The sequence below is a fragment of the Cucurbita pepo genome, chromosome 17 (assembly GCF_057944985.1).
Source record: "Cucurbita pepo subsp. pepo isolate OVF chromosome 17, ASM5794498v1, whole genome shotgun sequence".
Taxonomy (NCBI): Eukaryota; Viridiplantae; Streptophyta; class Magnoliopsida; order Cucurbitales; family Cucurbitaceae; genus Cucurbita; species Cucurbita pepo.
Genome location: NC_141814.1, coordinates 74,613 through 94,954, shown reverse-complemented (window position 1 = coordinate 94,954; position 20,342 = coordinate 74,613).

The following is a 20,342-nucleotide window of genomic DNA, read 5'->3' as shown; positions in this document are numbered from 1 at the left end:
TCCACGAGGGTCTTTTCGTAAGGGTTGAGGTTGTGAAGTCTTTTCGACACGAGTAAATGTTTTTTTTCTTCCATATTTTAAGCTTAGGACAATCTTTAGTGGATATGGTACGATACTAAAACGAGAAAACAACTTTTCAGATCGAGTTAACGACCCTGTCCCAATGGGCAAAAAAGTTCCTATGTTAACACCTATGGATTTTGGGTGAAAAATGCCCCGGAAGCGAAAGTGAAAAAAATTCGTATTTTAACCATCTATATGTGTAAGATTCTTAAACTTGAGCGTTTCCTTACAGATTCGTCGAAAAACATCGACAGAAACAAAGGTTTTTCACATAGTCATTCGGGTGCCTCCACGAGGGTCTTTTCGTAAGGGTTGAGGTTGTGAAGTCTTTTCGACACGAGTAAATGTTTTTTTTCTTCCATACTTTAAGCTTAGGACAATCTTTAGTGGATATGGTACGATACTAAAACGAGAAAACAACTTTTCAGATCGAGTTAACGACCCTGTCCCAATGGGCAAAAAAGTTCCTATGTTAACACCTATGGATTTTGAGTGAAAAATGGCCCGGAAGCGAAAGTGAAAAAAATTCATATTTTAACCATTTATATGTGTAAGACTCTTAAACTTGAGCGTTTCCTTACAGATTCGTCGAAAAACATCGAGAGATACAAAGGTTTTTCACATAGTCATTCGGGTGCCTCCACGAGGGTCTTTTCGTAAGGGTTGAGGTTGTGAAGTCTTTTCGACACGAGTAAATGTATTTTTTCTTCCATATTTTACGCTTAGGACTATCTTTAGTGGATATGGTATGATACTAAAACGAGAAAACAACTTTTCAGATCGAGTTAACGACCCTGTCCCAATGGGCAAAAAAGTTCCTATGTTAACACCTATGGATTTTGAGTGAAAAATGGCCCGGAAGCGAAAGTGAAAAAAATTCGTATTTTAACCATTTATATGTGTAAGACTCTTAAACTTGAGCATTTCCTTACAGATTCGTCGAAAAACATCGAGAGAAACAAAGGTTTTTCACATAGTGATTCGGGTGCCTCCACGAGGGTCTTTTCGTAAGGGTTGAGGTTGTGAAGTCTTTTCGACACGAGTAAATGTTTTTTTTCTTCCATATTTTAAGCTTAGGACAATCTTTAGTGGATATGGTACGATACTAAAACGAGAAAACAACTTTTCAGATCGAGTTAACGACCCTGTCCCAATGGGCAAAAAAGTTCCTATGTTAACACCTATGGATTTTAAGTGAAAAATGGCCCGGAAGCGAAAGTGAAAAAAATTCATATTTTAACCATTTATATGTGTAAGACTCTTAAACTTGAGCGTTTCCTTACAGATTCGTCGAAAAACATCGAGAGAAACAAAGGTTTTTCACATAGTCATTCGGGTGCCTCCACGAGGGTCTTTTCGTAAGGGTTGAGGTTGTGAAGTCTTTTCGACACGAGTAAATGTTTTTTTTCTTCCATATTTTACGCTTAGGACAATCTTTAGTGGATATGGTACGATACTAAAACGAGAAAACAACTTTTCAGATCGAGTTAACGACCCTGTCCCAATGGGCAAAAAAGTTCCTATGTTAACACCTATGGATTTTGAGTGAAAAATGGCCCGGAAGCGAAAGTGAAAAAAATTCATATTTTAACAATTTATATGTGTAAGACTCTTAAACTTGAGCGTTTCCTTACAGATTCGTCGAAAAACATCGAGAGAAACAAAGGTTTTTCACATAGTCATTCGGGTGCCTCCACGAGGGTCTTTTCGTAAGGGTTGAGGTTGTGAAGTCTTTTCGACACGAGTAAATGTATTTTTTCTTCCATATTATACGCTTAGGACTATCTTTAGTGGATATGGTATGATACTAAAACGAGAAAACAACTTTTCAGATCGAGTTAACGACCCTGTCCCAATGGGCAAAAAAGTTCCTATGTTAACACCTATGGATTTTGAGTGAAAAATGGCCCGGAAGCGAAAGTGAAAAAAATTCGTATTTTAACCATTTATATGTGTAAGACTCTTAAACTTGAGCGTTTCCTTACAGATTCGTCGAAAAACATCGAGAGAAACAAAGGTTTTTCACATAGTCGTTCGGGTGCCTCCACGAGGGTCTTTTCGTAAGGGTTGAGGTTGTGAAGTCTTTTCGACACGAGTAAATGTTTTTTTTCTTCCATATTTTATGCTTAGGACAATCTTTAGTGGATATGGTATGATACTAAAACGAGAAAACAACTTTTCAGATCGAGTTAAAGACCCTGTCCCAATGGGCAAAAAAGTAACCATGTTAACACCTATGGATTTTGAGTGAAAAATGGCCCGGAAGCGAAAGTGAAAAAAATTCGTATTTTACCCATTTATATGTGTAAGACTCTTAAACTTGAGCATTTCCTTACAGATTCGTCGAAAAACATCGAGAGAAACAAAGGTTTTTCACATAGTGATTCGGGTGCCTCCACGAGGGTCTTTTCGTAAGGGTTGAGGTTGTGAAGTCTTTTCGACACGAGTAAATGTTTTTTTTCTTCCATATTTTAAGCTTAGGACAATCTTTAGTGGATATGGTACGATACTAAAACGAGAAAACAACTTTTCAGATCGAGTTAACGACCCTGTCCCAATGGGCAAAAAAGTTCCTATGTTAACACCTATGGATTTTGGGTGAAAAATGCCCCGGAAGCGAAAGTGAAAAAAATTCGTATTTTAACCATCTATATGTGTAAGACTCTTAAACTTGAGCGTTTCCTTACAGATTCGTCGAAAAACATCGACAGAAACAAAGGTTTTCCACATAGTCATTCGGGTGCCTCCACGAGGGTCTTTTCGTAACGGTTGAGGTTGTGAAGTCTTTTCGACACGAGTAAATGTTTTTTTTCTTCCATATTTTAAGCTTAGGACAATCTTTAGTGGATATGGTACGATACTAAAACGAGAAAACAACTTTTCAGATCGAGTTAACGACCCTGTCCCAATGGGCAAAAAAGTTCCTAAGTTAACACCTATGGATTTTGAGTGAAAAATGGCCCGGAAGCGAAAGTGAAAAAAATTCATATTTTAACCATTTATATGTGTAAGACTCTTAAACTTGAGCGTTTCCTTACAGATTCGTCGAAAAACATCGAGAGAAACAAAGGTTTTTCACATAGTCATTCGGGTGCCTCCACGAGGGTCTTTTCGTAAGGGTTGAGGTTGTGAAGTCTTTTCGACACGAGTAAATGTTTTTTTTCATCCATATTTTACGCTTAGGACAATCTTTAGTGGATATGGTATGATACTAAAACGAGAAAACAACTTTTCAGATCGAGTTAAAGACCCTGTCCCAATGGGCAAAAAAGTAACCATGTTAACACCTATGGATTTTGTGTGAAAAATGGCCCGGAAGCGAAAGTGAAAAAAATTCGTATTTTACCCATTTATATGTGTAAGACTCTTAAACTTGAGCGTTTCCTTACAGATTCGTCGAAAAACATCGAGAGAAACAAAGGTTTTTCACATAGTCATTCGGGTGCCTCCACGGGGGTCTTTTCGTAAGGGTTGAGGTTGTGAAGTCTTTTCGACACGAGTAAATGTATTTTTTCTTCCATATTTTACGCTTAGGACTATCTTTAGTGGATATGGTATGATACTAAAACGAGAAAACAACTTTTCAGATCGAGTTAACGACCCTGTCCCAATGGGCAAAAAAGTTCCTATGTTAACACCTATGGATTTTGGGTGAAAAATGCCCCGGAAGCGAAAGTGAAAAAAATTCGTATTTTAACCATCTATATGTGTAAGACTCTTAAACTTGAGCGTTTCCTTACAGATTCGTCGAAAAACATCGACAGAAACAAAGGTTTTCCACATAGTCATTCGGGTGCCTCCACGAGGGTCTTTTCGTAACGGTTGAGGTTGTGAAGTCTTTTCGACACGAGTAAATGTTTTTTTTCTTCCATATTTTAAGCTTAGGACAATCTTTAGTGGATATGGTACGATACTAAAACGAGAAAACAACTTTTCAGATCGAGTTAACGACCCTGTCCCAATGGGCAAAAAAGTTCCTATGTTAACACCTATGGATTTTGAGTGAAAAATGGCCCGGAAGCGAAAGTGAAAAAAATTCATATTTTAACCATTTATATGTGTAAGACTCTTAAACTTGAGCGTTTCCTTACAGATTCGTCGAAAAACATCGAGAGAAACAAAGGTTTTTCACATAGTCATTCGGGTGCCTCCACGAGGGTCTTTTCGTAAGGGTTGAGGTTGTGAAGTCTTTTCGACACGAGTAAATGTTTTTTTTCATCCATATTTTACGCTTAGGATAATCTTTAGTGGATATGGTATGATACTAAAACGAGAAAACAACTTTTCAGATCGAGTTAAAGACCCTGTCCCAATGGGCAAAAAAGTAACCATGTTAACACCTATGGATTTTGAGTGAAAAATGGCCCGGAAGCGAAAGTGAAAAAAATTCGTATTTTACCCATTTATATGTGTAAGACTCTTAAACTTGAGCATTTCCTTACAGATTCGTCGAAAAACATCGAGAGAAACAAAGGTTTTTCACATAGTGATTCGGGTGCCTCCACGAGGGTCTTTTCGTAAGGGTTGAGGTTGTGAAGTCTTTTCGACACGAGTAAATGTTTTTTTTCTTCCATATTTTAAGCTTAGGACAATCTTTAGTGGATATGGTACGATACTAAAACGAGAAAACAACTTTTCAGATCGAGTTAACGACCCTGTCCCAATGGGCAAAAAAGTTCCTATGTTAACACCTATGGATTTTGGGTGAAAAATGCCCCGGAAGCGAAAGTGAAAAAAATTCGTATTTTAACCATCTATATGTGTAAGACTCTTAAACTTGAGCGTTTCCTTACAGATTCGTCGAAAAACATCGACAGAAACAAAGGTTTTCCACATAGTCATTCGGGTGCCTCCACGAGGGTCTTTTCGTAACGGTTGAGGTTGTGAAGTCTTTTCGACACGAGTAAATGTTTTTTTTCTTCCATATTTTAAGCTTAGGACAATCTTTAGTGGATATGGTACGATACTAAAACGAGAAAACAACTTTTCAGATCGAGTTAACGACCCTGTCCCAATGGGCAAAAAAGTTCCTAAGTTAACACCTATGGATTTTGAGTGAAAAATGGCCCGGAAGCGAAAGTGAAAAAAATTCATATTTTAACCATTTATATGTGTAAGACTCTTAAACTTGAGCGTTTCCTTACAGATTCGTCGAAAAACATGGAGAGAAACAAAGGTTTTTCACATAGTCATTCGGGTGCCTCCACGAGGGTCTTTTCGTAAGGGTTGAGGTTGTGAAGTCTTTTCGACACGAGTAAATGTTTTTTTTCATCCATATTTTACGCTTAGGACAATCTTTAGTGGATATGGTATGATACTAAAACGAGAAAACAACTTTTCAGATCGAGTTAAAGACCCTGTCCCAATGGGCAAAAAAGTAACCATGTTAACACCTATGGATTTTGTGTGAAAAATGGCCCGGAAGCGAAAGTGAAAAAAATTCGTATTTTACCCATTTATATGTGTAAGACTCTTAAACTTGAGCGTTTCCTTACAGATTCGTCGAAAAACATCGAGAGAAACAAAGGTTTTTCACATAGTCATTCGGGTGCCTCCACGAGGGTCTTTTCGTAAGGGTTGAGGTTGTGAAGTCTTTTCGACACGAGTAAATGTATTTTTTCTTCCATATTTTACGCTTAGGACTATCTTTAGTGGATATGGTATGATACTAAAACGAGAAAACAACTTTTCAGATCGAGTTAACGACCCTGTCCCAATGGGCAAAAAAGTTCCTATGTTAACACCTATGGATTTTGAGTGAAAAATGGCCCGGAAGCGAAAGTGAAAAAAATTCGTATTTTAACCATTTATATGTGTAAGACTCTTAAACTTGAGCATTTCCTTACAGATTCGTCGAAAAACATCGAGAGAAACAAAGGTTTTTCACATAGTGATTCGGGTGCCTCCACGAGGGTCTTTTCGTAAGGGTTGAGGTTGTGAAGTCTTTTCGACACGAGTAAATGTTTTTTTTCTTCCATATTTTACGCTTAGGACAATCTTTAGTGGATATGGTATGATACTAAAACGAGAAAAAAACTTTTAAGATCGAGTTAACGACCCTGTCCCAATGGGCAAAAAAGTTCCTATGTTAACACCTATGGATTTTGGGTGAAAAATGCCCCGGAAGCGAAAGTGAAAAAAATTCGTATTTTAACCATCTATATGTGTAAGACTCTTAAACTTGAGCGTTTCCTTACAGATTCGTCGAAAAACATCGACAGAAACAAAGGTTTTTCACATAGTCATTCGGGTGCCTCCACGAGGGTCTTTTCGTAAGGGTTGAGGTTGTGAAGTCTTTTCGACACGAGTAAATGTTTTTTTTCTTCCATATTTTAAGCTTAGGGCAATCTTTAGTGGATATGGTACGATACTAAAACGAGAAAACAACTTTTCAGATCGAGTTAACGACCCTGTCCCAATGGGCAAAAAAGTTCCTAAGTTAACACCTATGGATTTTGAGTGAAAAATGGCCCGGAAGCGAAAGTGAAAAAAATTCTTATTTTAACCATTTATATGTGTAAGACTCTTAAACTTGAGCGTTTCCTTACAGATTCGTCGAAAAACATGGAGAGAAACAAAGGTTTTTCACATAGTCATTCGGGTGCCTCCACGAGGGTCTTTTCGTAAGGGTTGAGGTTGTGAAGTCTTTTCGACACGAGTAAATATTTTTTTTCTTCCATATTTTACGCTTAGGACAATCTTTAGTGGATATGGTATGATACTAAAACGAGAAAACAACTTTTCAGATCGAGTTAAAGACCCTGTCCCAATGGGCAAAAAAGTAACCATGTTAACACCTATGGATTTTGAGTGAAAAATGGCCCGGAAGCGAAAGTGAAAAAAATTCGTATTTTACCCATTTATATGTGTAAGACTCTTAAACTTGAGCATTTCCTTACAGATTCGTCGAAAAACATCGAGAGAAACAAAGGTTTTTCACATAGTGATTCGGGTGCCTCCACGAGGGTCTTTTCGTAAGGGTTGAGGTTGTGAAGTCTTTTCGACACGAGTAAATGTTTTTTTTCTTCCATATTTTACGCTTAGGACAATCTTTAGTGGATATGGTATGATACTAAAACGAGAAAAAAACTTTTAAGATCGAGTTAACGACCCTGTCCCAATGGGCAAAAAAGTTCCTATGTTAACACCTATGGATTTTGGGTGAAAAATGCCCCGGAAGCGAAAGTGAAAAAAATTCGTATTTTAACCATCTATATGTGTAAGACTCTTAAACTTGAGCGTTTCCTTACAGATTCGTCGAAAAACATCGAGAGAAACAAAGGTTTTTCACATAGTCATTCGGGTGCCTCCACGAGGGTCTTTTCGTAAGGGTTGAGGTTGTGAAGTCTTTTCGACACGAGTAAATATTTTTTTTCTTCCATATTTTACGCTTAGGACAATCTTTAGTGGATATGGTATGATACTAAAACGAGAAAACAACTTTTCAGATCGAGTTAAAGACCCTGTCCCAATGGGCAAAAAAGTAACCATGTGTCTATGGATTTTGAGTGAAAAATGGCCCGGAAGCGAAAGTGAAAAAAATTCGTATTTTACCCATTTATATGTGTAAGACTCTTAAACTTGAGCATTTCCTTACAGATTCGTCGAAAAACATCGAGAGAAACAAAGGTTTTTCACATAGTGATTCGGGTGCCTCCACGAGGGTCTTTTCGTAAGGGTTGAGGTTGTGAAGTCTTTTCGACACGAGTAAATGTTTTTTTTCTTCCATATTTTACGCTTATGACAATCTTTAGTGGATATGGTATGATACTAAAACGAGAAAAAAACTTTTAAGATCGAGTTAACGACCCTGTCCCAATGGGCAAAAAAGTTCCTATGTTAACACCTATGGATTTTGAGTGAAAAATGGCCCGGAAGCGAAAGTGAAAAAAATTCATATTTTAACCATTTATATGTGTAAGACTCTTAAACTTGAGCGTTTCCTTATAGATTCGTCGAAAAACATCGACAGAAACAAAGGTTTTTCACATAGTCATTCGGGTGCCTCCACGAGGGTCTTTTCGTAAGGGTTGAGGTTGTGAAGTCTTTTCGACACGAGTAAATGTTTTATTTCTTCCATATTTTAAGCTTAGGACAATCTTTAGTGGATATGGTACGATACTAAAACGAGAAAACAACTTTTCAGATCGAGTTAACGACCCTGTCCCAATGGGCAAAAAAGTTCCTATGTTAACACCTATGGATTTTGGGTGAAAAATGCCCCGGAAGCGAAAGTGAAAAAAATTCGTATTTTAACCATCTATATGTGTAAGACTCTTAAACTTGAGCGTTTCCTTACAGATTCGTCGAAAAACATCGACAGAAACAAAGGTTTTCCACATAGTCATTCGGGTGCCTCCACGAGGGTCTTTTCGTAACGGTTGAGGTTGTGAAGTCTTTTCGACACGAGTAAATGTTTTTTTTCTTCCATATTTTAAGCTTAGGACAATCTTTAGTGGATATGGTACGATACTAAAACGAGAAAACAACTTTTCAGATCGAGTTAACGACCCTGTCCCAATGGGCAAAAAAGTTCCTAAGTTAACACCTATGGATTTTGAGTGAAAAATGGCCCGGAAGCGAAAGTGAAAAAAATTCATATTTTAACCATTTATATGTGTAAGACTCTTAAACTTGAGCGTTTCCTTACAGATTCGTCGAAAAACATGGAGAGAAACAAAGGTTTTTCACATAGTCATTCGGGTGCCTCCACGAGGGTCTTTTCGTAAGGGTTGAGGTTGTGAAGTCTTTTCGACACGAGTAAATATTTTTTTTCTTCCATATTTTACGCTTAGGACAATCTTTAGTGGATATGGTATGATACTAAAACGAGAAAACAACTTTTCAGATCGAGTTAAAGACCCTGTCCCAATGGGCAAAAAAGTAACCATGTTAACACCTATGGATTTTGAGTGAAAAATGGCCCGGAAGCGAAAGTGAAAAAAATTCGTATTTTACCCATTTATATGTGTAAGACTCTTAAACTTGAGCATTTCCTTACAGATTCGTCGAAAAACATCGAGAGAAACAAAGGTTTTTCACATAGTGATTCGGGTGCCTCCACGAGGGTCTTTTCGTAAGGGTTGAGGTTGTGAAGTCTTTTCGACACGAGTAAATGTTTTTTTTCTTCCATATTTTACGCTTAGGACAATCTTTAGTGGATATGGTATGATACTAAAACGAGAAAAAAACTTTTAAGATCGAGTTAACGACCCTGTCCCAATGGGCAAAAAAGTTCCTATGTTAACACCTATGGATTTTGGGTGAAAAATGCCCCGGAAGCGAAAGTGAAAAAAATTCGTATTTTAACCATCTATATGTGTAAGACTCTTAAACTTGAGCGTTTCCTTACAGATTCGTCGAAAAACATCGACAGAAACAAAGGTTTTCCACATAGTCATTCGGGTGCCTCCACGAGGGTCTTTTCGTAACGGTTGAGGTTGTGAAGTCTTTTCGACACGAGTAAATGTTTTTTTTCTTCCATATTTTAAGCTTAGGACAATCTTTAGTGGATATGGTACGATACTAAAACGAGAAAACAACTTTTCAGATCGAGTTAACGACCCTGTCCCAATGGGCAAAAAAGTTCCTAAGTTAACACCTATGGATTTTGAGTGAAAAATGGCCCGGAAGCGAAAGTGAAAAAAATTCATATTTTAACCATTTATATGTGTAAGACTCTTAAACTTGAGCGTTTCCTTACAGATTCGTCGAAAAACATGGAGAGAAACAAAGGTTTTTCACATAGTCATTCGGGTGCCTCCACGAGGGTCTTTTCGTAAGGGTTGAGGTTGTGAAGTCTTTTCGACACGAGTAAATATTTTTTTTCTTCCATATTTTACGCTTAGGACAATCTTTAGTGGATATGGTATGATACTAAAACGAGAAAACAACTTTTCAGATCGAGTTAAAGACCCTGTCCCAATGGGCAAAAAAGTAACCATGTTAACACCTATGGATTTTGAGTGAAAAATGGCCCGGAAGCGAAAGTGAAAAAAATTCGTATTTTACCCATTTATATGTGTAAGACTCTTAAACTTGAGCATTTCCTTACAGATTCGTCGAAAAACATCGAGAGAAACAAAGGTTTTTCACATAGTGATTCGGGTGCCTCCACGAGGGTCTTTTCGTAAGGGTTGAGGTTGTGAAGTCTTTTCGACACGAGTAAATGTTTTTTTTCTTCCATATTTTACGCTTAGGACAATCTTTAGTGGATATGGTATGATACTAAAACGAGAAAAAAACTTTTAAGATCGAGTTAACGACCCTGTCCCAATGGGCAAAAAAGTTCCTATGTTAACACCTATGGATTTTGGGTGAAAAATGCCCCGGAAGCGAAAGTGAAAAAAATTCGTATTTTAACCATCTATATGTGTAAGACTCTTAAACTTGAGCGTTTCCTTACAGATTCGTCGAAAAACATCGACAGAAACAAAGGTTTTCCACATAGTCATTCGGGTGCCTCCACGAGGGTCTTTTCGTAACGGTTGAGGTTGTGAAGTCTTTTCGACACGAGTAAATGTTTTTTTTCTTCCATATTTTAAGCTTAGGACAATCTTTAGTGGATATGGTACGATACTAAAACGAGAAAACAACTTTTCAGATCGAGTTAACGACCCTGTCCCAATGGGCAAAAAAGTTCCTAAGTTAACACCTATGGATTTTGAGTGAAAAATGGCCCGGAAGCGAAAGTGAAAAAAATTCATATTTTAACCATTTATATGTGTAAGACTCTTAAACTTGAGCGTTTCCTTACAGATTCGTCGAAAAACATCGAGAGAAACAAAGGTTTTTCACATAGTCATTCGGGTGCCTCCACGAGGGTCTTTTCGTAAGGGTTGAGGTTGTGAAGTCTTTTCGACACGAGTAAATGTTTTTTTTCATCCATATTTTACGCTTAGGACAATCTTTAGTGGATATGGTATGATACTAAAACGAGAAAACAACTTTTCAGATCGAGTTAAAGACCCTGTCCCAATGGGCAAAAAAGTAACCATGTTAACACCTATGGATTTTGAGTGAAAAATGGCCCGGAAGCGAAAGTGAAAAAAATTCGTATTTTACCCATTTATATGTGTAAGACTCTTAAACTTGAGCATTTCCTTACAGATTCGTCGAAAAACATCGAGAGAAACAAAGGTTTTTCACATAGTGATTCGGGTGCCTCCACGAGGGTCTTTTCGTAAGGGTTGAGGTTGTGAAGTCTTTTCGACACGAGTAAATGTTTTTTTTCTTCCATATTTTAAGCTTAGGACAATCTTTAGTGGATATGGTACGATACTAAAACGAGAAAACAACTTTTCAGATCGAGTTAACGACCCTGTCCCAATGGGCAAAAAAGTTCCTATGTTAACACCTATGGATTTTGAGTGAAAAATGGCCCGGAAGCGAAAGTGAAAAAAATTCGTATTTTAACCATCTATATGTGTAAGACTCTTAAACTTGAGCGTTTCCTTACAGATTCGTCGAAAAACATCGACAGAAACAAAGGTTTTTCACATAGTCATTCGGGTGCCTCCACGAGGGTCTTTTCGTAAGGGTTGAGGTTGTGAAGTCTTTTCGACACGAGTAAATGTTTTTTTTCTTCCATATTTTAAGCTTAGGACAATCTTTAGTGGATATGGTACGATACTAAAACGAGAAAACAACTTTTCAGATCGAGTTAACGACCCTGTCCCAATGGGCAAAAAAGTTCCTATGTTAACACCTATGGATTTTGAGTGAAAAATGGCCCGGAAGCGAAAGTGAAAAAAATTCGTATTTTACCCATTTATATGTGTAAGACTCTTAAACTTGAGCATTTCCTTACAGATTCGTCGAAAAACATCGAGAGAAACAAAGGTTTTTCACATAGTGATTCGGGTGCCTCCACGAGGGTCTTTTCGTAAGGGTTGAGGTTGTGAAGTCTTTTCGACACGAGTAAATGTTTTTTTTCTTCCATATTTTAAGCTTAGGACAATCTTTAGTGGATATGGTACGATACTAAAACGAGAAAACAACTTTTCAGATCGAGTTAACGACCCTGTCCCAATGGGCAAAAAAGTTCCTATGTTAACACCTATGGATTTTAAGTGAAAAATGGCCCGGAAGCGAAAGTGAAAAAAATTCATATTTTAACCATTTATATGTGTAAGACTCTTAAACTTGAGCGTTTCCTTACAGATTCGTCGAAAAACATCGAGAGAAACAAAGGTTTTTCACATAGTCATTCGGGTGCCTCCACGAGGGTCTTTTCGTAAGGGTTGAGGTTGTGAAGTCTTTTCGACACGAGTAAATGTATTTTTTCTTCCATATTTTACGCTTAGGACTATCTTTAGGGGATATGGTATGATACTAAAACGAGAAAACAACTTTTCAGATCGAGTTAACGACCCTGTCCCAATGGGCAAAAAAGTTCCTATGTTAACACCTATGGATTTTGAGTGAAAAATGGCCCGGAAGCGAAAGTGAAAAAAATTCGTATTTTAACCATCTATATGTGTAAGACTCTTAAACTTGAGCGTTTCCTTACAGATTCGTCGAAAAACATCGACAGAAACAAAGGTTTTTCACATAGTCATTCGGGTGCCTCCACGAGGGTCTTTTCGTAAGCGTTGAGGTTGTGAAGTCTTTTCGACACGAGTAAATGTATTTTTTCTTCCATATTTTACGCTTAGGACTATCTTTAGTGGATATGGTATGATACTAAAACGAGAAAACAACTTTTCAGATCGAGTTAACGACCCTGTCCCAATGGGCAAAAAAGTAACCATGTTAACACCTATGGATTTTGTGTGAAAAATGGCCCGGAAGCGAAAGTGAAAAAAATTCATATTTTAACCATTTATATGTGTAAGACTCTTAAACTTGAGCGTTTCCTTACAGATTCGTCGAAAAACATCGAGAGAAACAAAGGTTTTTCACATAGTCATTCGGGTGCCTCCACGAGGGTCTTTTCGTAAGGGTTGAGGTTGTGAAGTCTTTTCGACACGAGTAAATGTATTTTTTCTTCCATATTTTACGCTTAGGACTATCTTTAGTGGATATGGTATGATACTAAAACGAGAAAACAACTTTTCAGATCGAGTTAACGACCCTGTCCCAATGGGCAAAAAAGTTCCTATGTTAACACCTATGGATTTTGGGTGAAAAATGCCCCGGAAGCGAAAGTGAAAAAAATTCGTATTTTAACCATCTATATGTGTAAGACTCTTAAACTTGAGCGTTTCCTTACAGATTCGTCGAAAAACATCGACAGAAACAAAGGTTTTTCACATAGTCATTCGGGTGCCTCCACGAGGGTCTTTTCGTAAGGGTTGAGGTTGTGAAGTCTTTTCGACACGAGTAAATGTTTTTTTTCTTCCATATTTTAAGCTTAGGACAATCTTTAGTGGATATGGTACGATACTAAAACGAGAAAACAACTTTTCAGATCGAGTTAACGACCCTGTCCCAATGGGCAAAAAAGTTCCTAAGTTAACACCTATGGATTTTGAGTGAAAAATTGCCCGGAAGCGAAAGTGAAAAAAATTCATATTTTAACCATTTATATGTGTAAGACTCTTAAACTTGAGCGTTTCCTTACAGATTCGTCGAAAAACATGGAGAGAAACAAAGGTTTTTCACATAGTCATTCGGGTGCCTCCACCAGGGTCTTTTCGTAAGGGTTGAGGTTGTGAAGTCTTTTCGACACGAGTAAATATTTTTTTTCTTCCATATTTTACGCTTAGGACAATCTTTAGTGGATATGGTATGATACTAAAACGAGAAAACAACTTTTCAGATCGAGTTAAAGACCCTGTCCCAATGGGCAAAAAAGTAACCATGTTAACACCTATGGATTTTGAGTGAAAAATGGCCCGGAAGCGAAAGTGAAAAAAATTCGTATTTTACCCATTTATATGTGTAAGACTCTTAAACTTGAGCATTTCCTTACAGATTCGTCGAAAAACATCGAGAGAAACAAAGGTTTTTCACATAGTGATTCGGGTGCCTCCACGAGGGTCTTTTCGTAAGGGTTGAGGTTGTGAAGTCTTTTCGACACGAGTAAATGTTTTTTTTCTTCCATATTTTACGCTTAGGACAATCTTTAGTGGATATGGTATGATACTAAAACGAGAAAAAAACTTTTAAGATCGAGTTAACGACCCTGTCCCAATGGGCAAAAAAGTTCCTATGTTAACACCTATGGATTTTGGGTGAAAAATGGCCCGGAAGCGAAAGTGAAAAAAATTCGTATTTTACCCATTTATATGTGTAAGACTCTTAAACTTGAGCGTTTCCTTACAGATTCGTCGAAAAACATCGAGAGAAACAAAGGTTTTTCACATAGTCATTCGGGTGCCTCCACGAGGGTCTTTTCGTAAGGGTTGAGGTTGTGAAGTCTTTTCGACACGAGTAAATGTTTTTTTTCTTCCATATTTTAAGCTTAGGACAATCTTTAGTGGATATGGTACGATACTAAAACGAGAAAACAACTTTTCAGATCGAGTTAACGACCCTGTCCCAATGGGCAAAAAAGTTCCTAAGTTAACACCTATGGATTTTGAGTGAAAAATGGCCCGGAAGCGAAAGTGAAAAAAATTCATATTTTAACCATTTATATGTGTAAGACTCTTAAACTTGAGCGTTTCCTTACAGATTCGTCGAAAAACATCGACAGAAACAAAGGTTTTTCACATAGTCATTCGGGTGCCTCCACGAGGGTCTTTTCGTAAGGGTTGAGGTTGTGAAGTCTTTTCGACACGAGTAAATGTTTTTTTTCATCCATATTTTACGCTTAGGACAATCTTTAGTGGATATGGTATGATACTAAAACGAGAAAACAACTTTTCAGATCGAGTTAAAGACCCTGTCCCAATGGGCAAAAAAGTAACCATGTTAACACCTATGGATTTTGAGTGAAAAATGGCCCGGAAGCGAAAGTGAAAAAAATTCGTATTTTACCCATTTATATGTGTAAGACTCTTAAACTTGAGCATTTCCTTACAGATTCGTCGAAAAACATCGAGAGAAACAAAGGTTTTTCACATAGTGATTCGGGTGCCTCCACGAGGGTCTTTTCGTAAGGGTTGAGGTTGTGAAGTCTTTTCGACACGAGTAAATGTTTTTTTTCTTCCATATTTTAAGCTTAGGACAATCTTTAGTGGATATGGTACGATACTAAAACGAGAAAACAACTTTTCAGATCGAGTTAACGACCCTGTCCCAATGGGCAAAAAAGTTCCTATGTTAACACCTATGGATTTTGGGTGAAAAATGGCCCGGAAGCGAAAGTGAAAAAAATTCGTATTTTACCCATTTATATGTGTAAGACTCTTAAACTTGAGCGTTTCCTTACAGATTCGTCGAAAAACATCGAGAGAAACAAAGGTTTTTCACATAGTCATTCGGGTGCCTCCACGAGGGTCTTTTCGTAAGGGTTGAGGTTGTGAAGTCTTTTCGACACGAGTAAATGTTTTTTTTCTTCCATATTTTAAGCTTAGGACAATCTTTAGTGGATATGGTACGATACTAAAACGAGAAAACAACTTTTCAGATCGAGTTAACGACCCTGTCCCAATGGGCAAAAAAGTTCCTAAGTTAACACCTATGGATTTTGAGTGAAAAATGGCCCGGAAGCGAAAGTGAAAAAAATTCATATTTTAACCATTTATATGTGTAAGACTCTTAAACTTGAGCGTTTCCTTACAGATTCGTCGAAAAACATCGACAGAAACAAAGGTTTTTCACATAGTCATTCGGGTGCCTCCACGAGGGTCTTTTCGTAAGGGTTGAGGTTGTGAAGTCTTTTCGACACGAGTAAATGTTTTTTTTCATCCATATTTTACGCTTAGGACAATCTTTAGTGGATATGGTATGATACTAAAACGAGAAAACAACTTTTCAGATCGAGTTAAAGACCCTGTCCCAATGGGCAAAAAAGTAACCATGTTAACACCTATGGATTTTGAGTGAAAAATGGCCCGGAAGCGAAAGTGAAAAAAATTCGTATTTTACCCATTTATATGTGTAAGACTCTTAAACTTGAGCATTTCCTTACAGATTCGTCGAAAAACATCGAGAGAAACAAAGGTTTTTCACATAGTGATTCGGGTGCCTCCACGAGGGTCTTTTCGTAAGGGTTGAGGTTGTGAAGTCTTTTCGACACGAGTAAATGTTTTTTTTCTTCCATATTTTAAGCTTAGGACAATCTTTAGTGGATATGGTACGATACTAAAACGAGAAAACAACTTTTCAGATCGAGTTAACGACCCTGTCCCAATGGGCAAAAAAGTTCCTAAGTTAACACCTATGGATTTTGAGTGAAAAATGGCCCGGAAGCGAAAGTGAAAAAAATTCATATTTTAACCATTTATATGTGTAAGACTCTTAAACTTGAGCGTTTCCTTACAGATTCGTCGAAAAACATCGACAGAAACAAAGGTTTTTCACATAGTCATTCGGGTGCCTCCACGAGGGTCTTTTCGTAAGGGTTGAGGTTGTGAAGTCTTTTCGACACGAGTAAATGTTTTTTTTCATCCATATTTTACGCTTAGGACAATCTTTAGTGGATATGGTATGATACTAAAACGAGAAAACAACTTTTCAGATCGAGTTAAAGACCCTGTCCCAATGGGCAAAAAAGTAACCATGTTAACACCTATGGATTTTGAGTGAAAAATGGCCCGGAAGCGAAAGTGAAAAAAATTCGTATTTTACCCATTTATATGTGTAAGACTCTTAAACTTGAGCATTTCCTTACAGATTCGTCGAAAAACATCGAGAGAAACAAAGGTTTTTCACATAGTGATTCGGGTGCCTCCACGAGGGTCTTTTCGTAAGGGTTGAGGTTGTGAAGTCTTTTCGACACGAGTAAATGTTTTTTTTCTTCCATATTTTAAGCTTAGGACAATCTTTAGTGGATATGGTACGATACTAAAACGAGAAAACAACTTTTCAGATCGAGTTAACGACCCTGTCCCAATGGGCAAAAAAGTTCCTAAGTTAACACCTATGGATTTTGAGTGAAAAATGGCCCGGAAGCGAAAGTGAAAAAAATTCATATTTTAACCATTTATATGTGTAAGACTCTTAAACTTGAGCGTTTCCTTACAGATTCGTCGAAAAACATCGAGAGAAACAAAGGTTTTTCACATAGTGATTCGGGTGCCTCCACGAGGGTCTTTTCGTAAGGGTTGAGGTTGTGAAGTCTTTTCGACACGAGTAAATGTTTTTTTTCTTCCATATTTTAAGCTTAGGACAATCTTTAGTGGATATGGTACGATACTAAAACGAGAAAACAACTTTTCAGATCGAGTTAACGACCCTGTCCCAATGGGCAAAAAAGTTCCTAAGTTAACACCTATGGATTTTGAGTGAAAAATGGCCCGGAAGCGAAAGTGAAAAAAATTCATATTTTAACCATTTATATGTGTAAGACTCTTAAACTTGAGCGTTTCCTTACAGATTCGTCGAAAAACATCGACAGAAACAAAGGTTTTTCACATAGTCATTCGGGTGCCTCCACGAGGGTCTTTTCGTAAGGGTTGAGGTTGTGAAGTCTTTTCGACACGAGTAAATGTTTTTTTTCATCCATATTTTACGCTTAGGACAATCTTTAGTGGATATGGTATGATACTAAAACGAGAAAACAACTTTTCAGATCGAGTTAAAGACCCTGTCCCAATGGGCAAAAAAGTAACCATGTTAACACCTATGGATTTTGAGTGAAAAATGGCCCGGAAGCGAAAGTGAAAAAAATTCGTATTTTACCCATTTATATGTGTAAGACTCTTAAACTTGAGCATTTCCTTACAGATTCGTCGAAAAACATCGAGAGAAACAAAGGTTTTTCACATAGTGATTCGGGTGCCTCCACGAGGGTCTTTTCGTAAGGGTTGAGGTTGTGAAGTCTTTTCGACACGAGTAAATGTTTTTTTTCTTCCATATTTTAAGCTTAGGACAATCTTTAGTGGATATGGTACGATACTAAAACGAGAAAACAACTTTTCAGATCGAGTTAACGACCCTGTCCCAATGGGCAAAAAAGTTCCTAAGTTAACACCTATGGATTTTGAGTGAAAAATGGCCCGGAAGCGAAAGTGAAAAAAATTCATATTTTAACCATTTATATGTGTAAGACTCTTAAACTTGAGCGTTTCCTTACAGATTCGTCGAAAAACATCGAGAGAAACAAAGGTTTTTCACATAGTGATTCGGGTGCCTCCACGAGGGTCTTTTCGTAAGGGTTGAGGTTGTGAAGTCTTTTCGACACGAGTAAATGTTTTTTTTCTTCCATATTTTAAGCTTAGGACAATCTTTAGTGGATATGGTACGATACTAAAACGAGAAAACAACTTTTCAGATCGAGTTAACAACCCTGTCCCAATGGGCAAAAAAGTTCCTATGTTAACACCTATGGATTTTGAGTGAAAAATGGCCCCGAAGCGAAAGTGAAAAAAATTCGTATTTTAACCATCTATATGTGTAAGACTCTTAAACTTGAGCGTTTCCTTACAGATTCGTCGAAAAACATCGACAGAAACAAAGGTTTTTCACATAGTCATTCGGGTGCCTCCACGAGGGTCTTTTCGTAAGGGTTGAGGTTGTGAAGTCTTTTCGACACGAGTAAATGTTTTTTTTCTTCCATATTTTAAGCTTAGGACAATCTTTAGTGGATATGGTACGATACTAAAACGAGAAAACAACTTTTCAGATCGAGTTAACGACCCTGTCCCAATGGGCAAAAAAGTTCCTATGTTAACACCTATGGATTTTGAGTGAAAAATGGCCCGGAAGCGAAAGTGAAAAAAATTCGTATTTTAACCATCTATATGTGTAAGACTCTTAAACTTGAGCGTTTCCTTACAGATTCGTCGAAAAACATCGACAGAAACAAAGGTTTTTCACATAGTCATTCGGGTGCCTCCACGAGGGTCTTTTCGTAAGCGTTGAGGTTGTGAAGTCTTTTCGACACGAGTAAATGTATTTTTTCTTCCATATTTTACGCTTAGGACTATCTTTAGTGGATATGGTATGATACTAAAACGAGAAAACAACTTTTCAGATCGAGTTAACGACCCTGTCCCAATGGGCAAAAAAGTAACCATGTTAACACCTATGGATTTTGTGTGAAAAATGGCCCGGAAGCGAAAGTGAAAAAAATTCATATTTTAACCATTTATATGTGTAAGACTCTTAAACTTGAGCGTTTCCTTACAGATTCGTCGAAAAACATCGAGAGAAACAAAGGTTTTTCACATAGTCATTCGGGTGCCTCCACGAGGGTCTTTTCGTAAGGGTTGAGGTTGTGAAGTCTTTTCGACACGAGTAAATGTATTTTTTCTTCCATATTTTACGCTTAGGACTATCTTTAGGGGATATGGTATGATACTAAAACGAGAAAACAACTTTTCAGATCGAGTTAACGACCCTGTCCCAATGGGCAAAAAAGTTCCTATGTTAACACCTATGGATTTTGAGTGAAAAATGGCCCCGAAGCGAAAGTGAAAAAAATTCGTATTTTAACCATCTATATGTGTAAGACTCTTAAACTTGAGCGTTTCCTTACAGATTCGTCGAAAAACATCGAGAGAAACAAAGGTTTTTCACATAGTCATTCGGGTGCCTCCACGAGGGTCTTTTCGTAAGGGTTGAGGTTGTGAAGTCTTTTCGACACGAGTAAATGTATTTTTTCTTCCATATTTTACGCTTAGGACTATCTTTAGGGGATATGGTATGATACTAAAACGAGAAAACAACTTTTCAGATCGAGTTAACGACCCTGTCCCAATGGGCAAAAAAGTTCCTATGTTAACACCTATGGATTTTGAGTGAAAAATGGCCCGGAAGCGAAAGTGAAAAAAATTCGTATTTTAACCATCTATATGTGTAAGACTCTTAAACTTGAGCGTTTCCTTACAGATTCGTCGAAAAACATCGACAGAAACAAAGGTTTTTCACATAGTCATTCGGGTGCCTCCACGAGGGTCTTTTCGTAAGCGTTGAGGTTGTGAAGTCTTTTCGACACGAGTAAATGTATTTTTTCTTCCATATTTTACGCTTAGGACTATCTTTAGTGGATATGGTATGATACTAAAACGAGAAAACAACTTTTCAGATCGAGTTAACGACCCTGTCCCAATGGGCAAAAAAGTAACCATGTTAACACCTATGGATTTTGTGTGAAAAATGGCCCGGAAGCGAAAGTGAAAAAAATTCATATTTTAACCATTTATATGTGTAAGACTCTTAAACTTGAGCGTTTCCTTACAGATTCGTCGAAAAACATCGAGAGAAACAAAGGTTTTTCACATAGT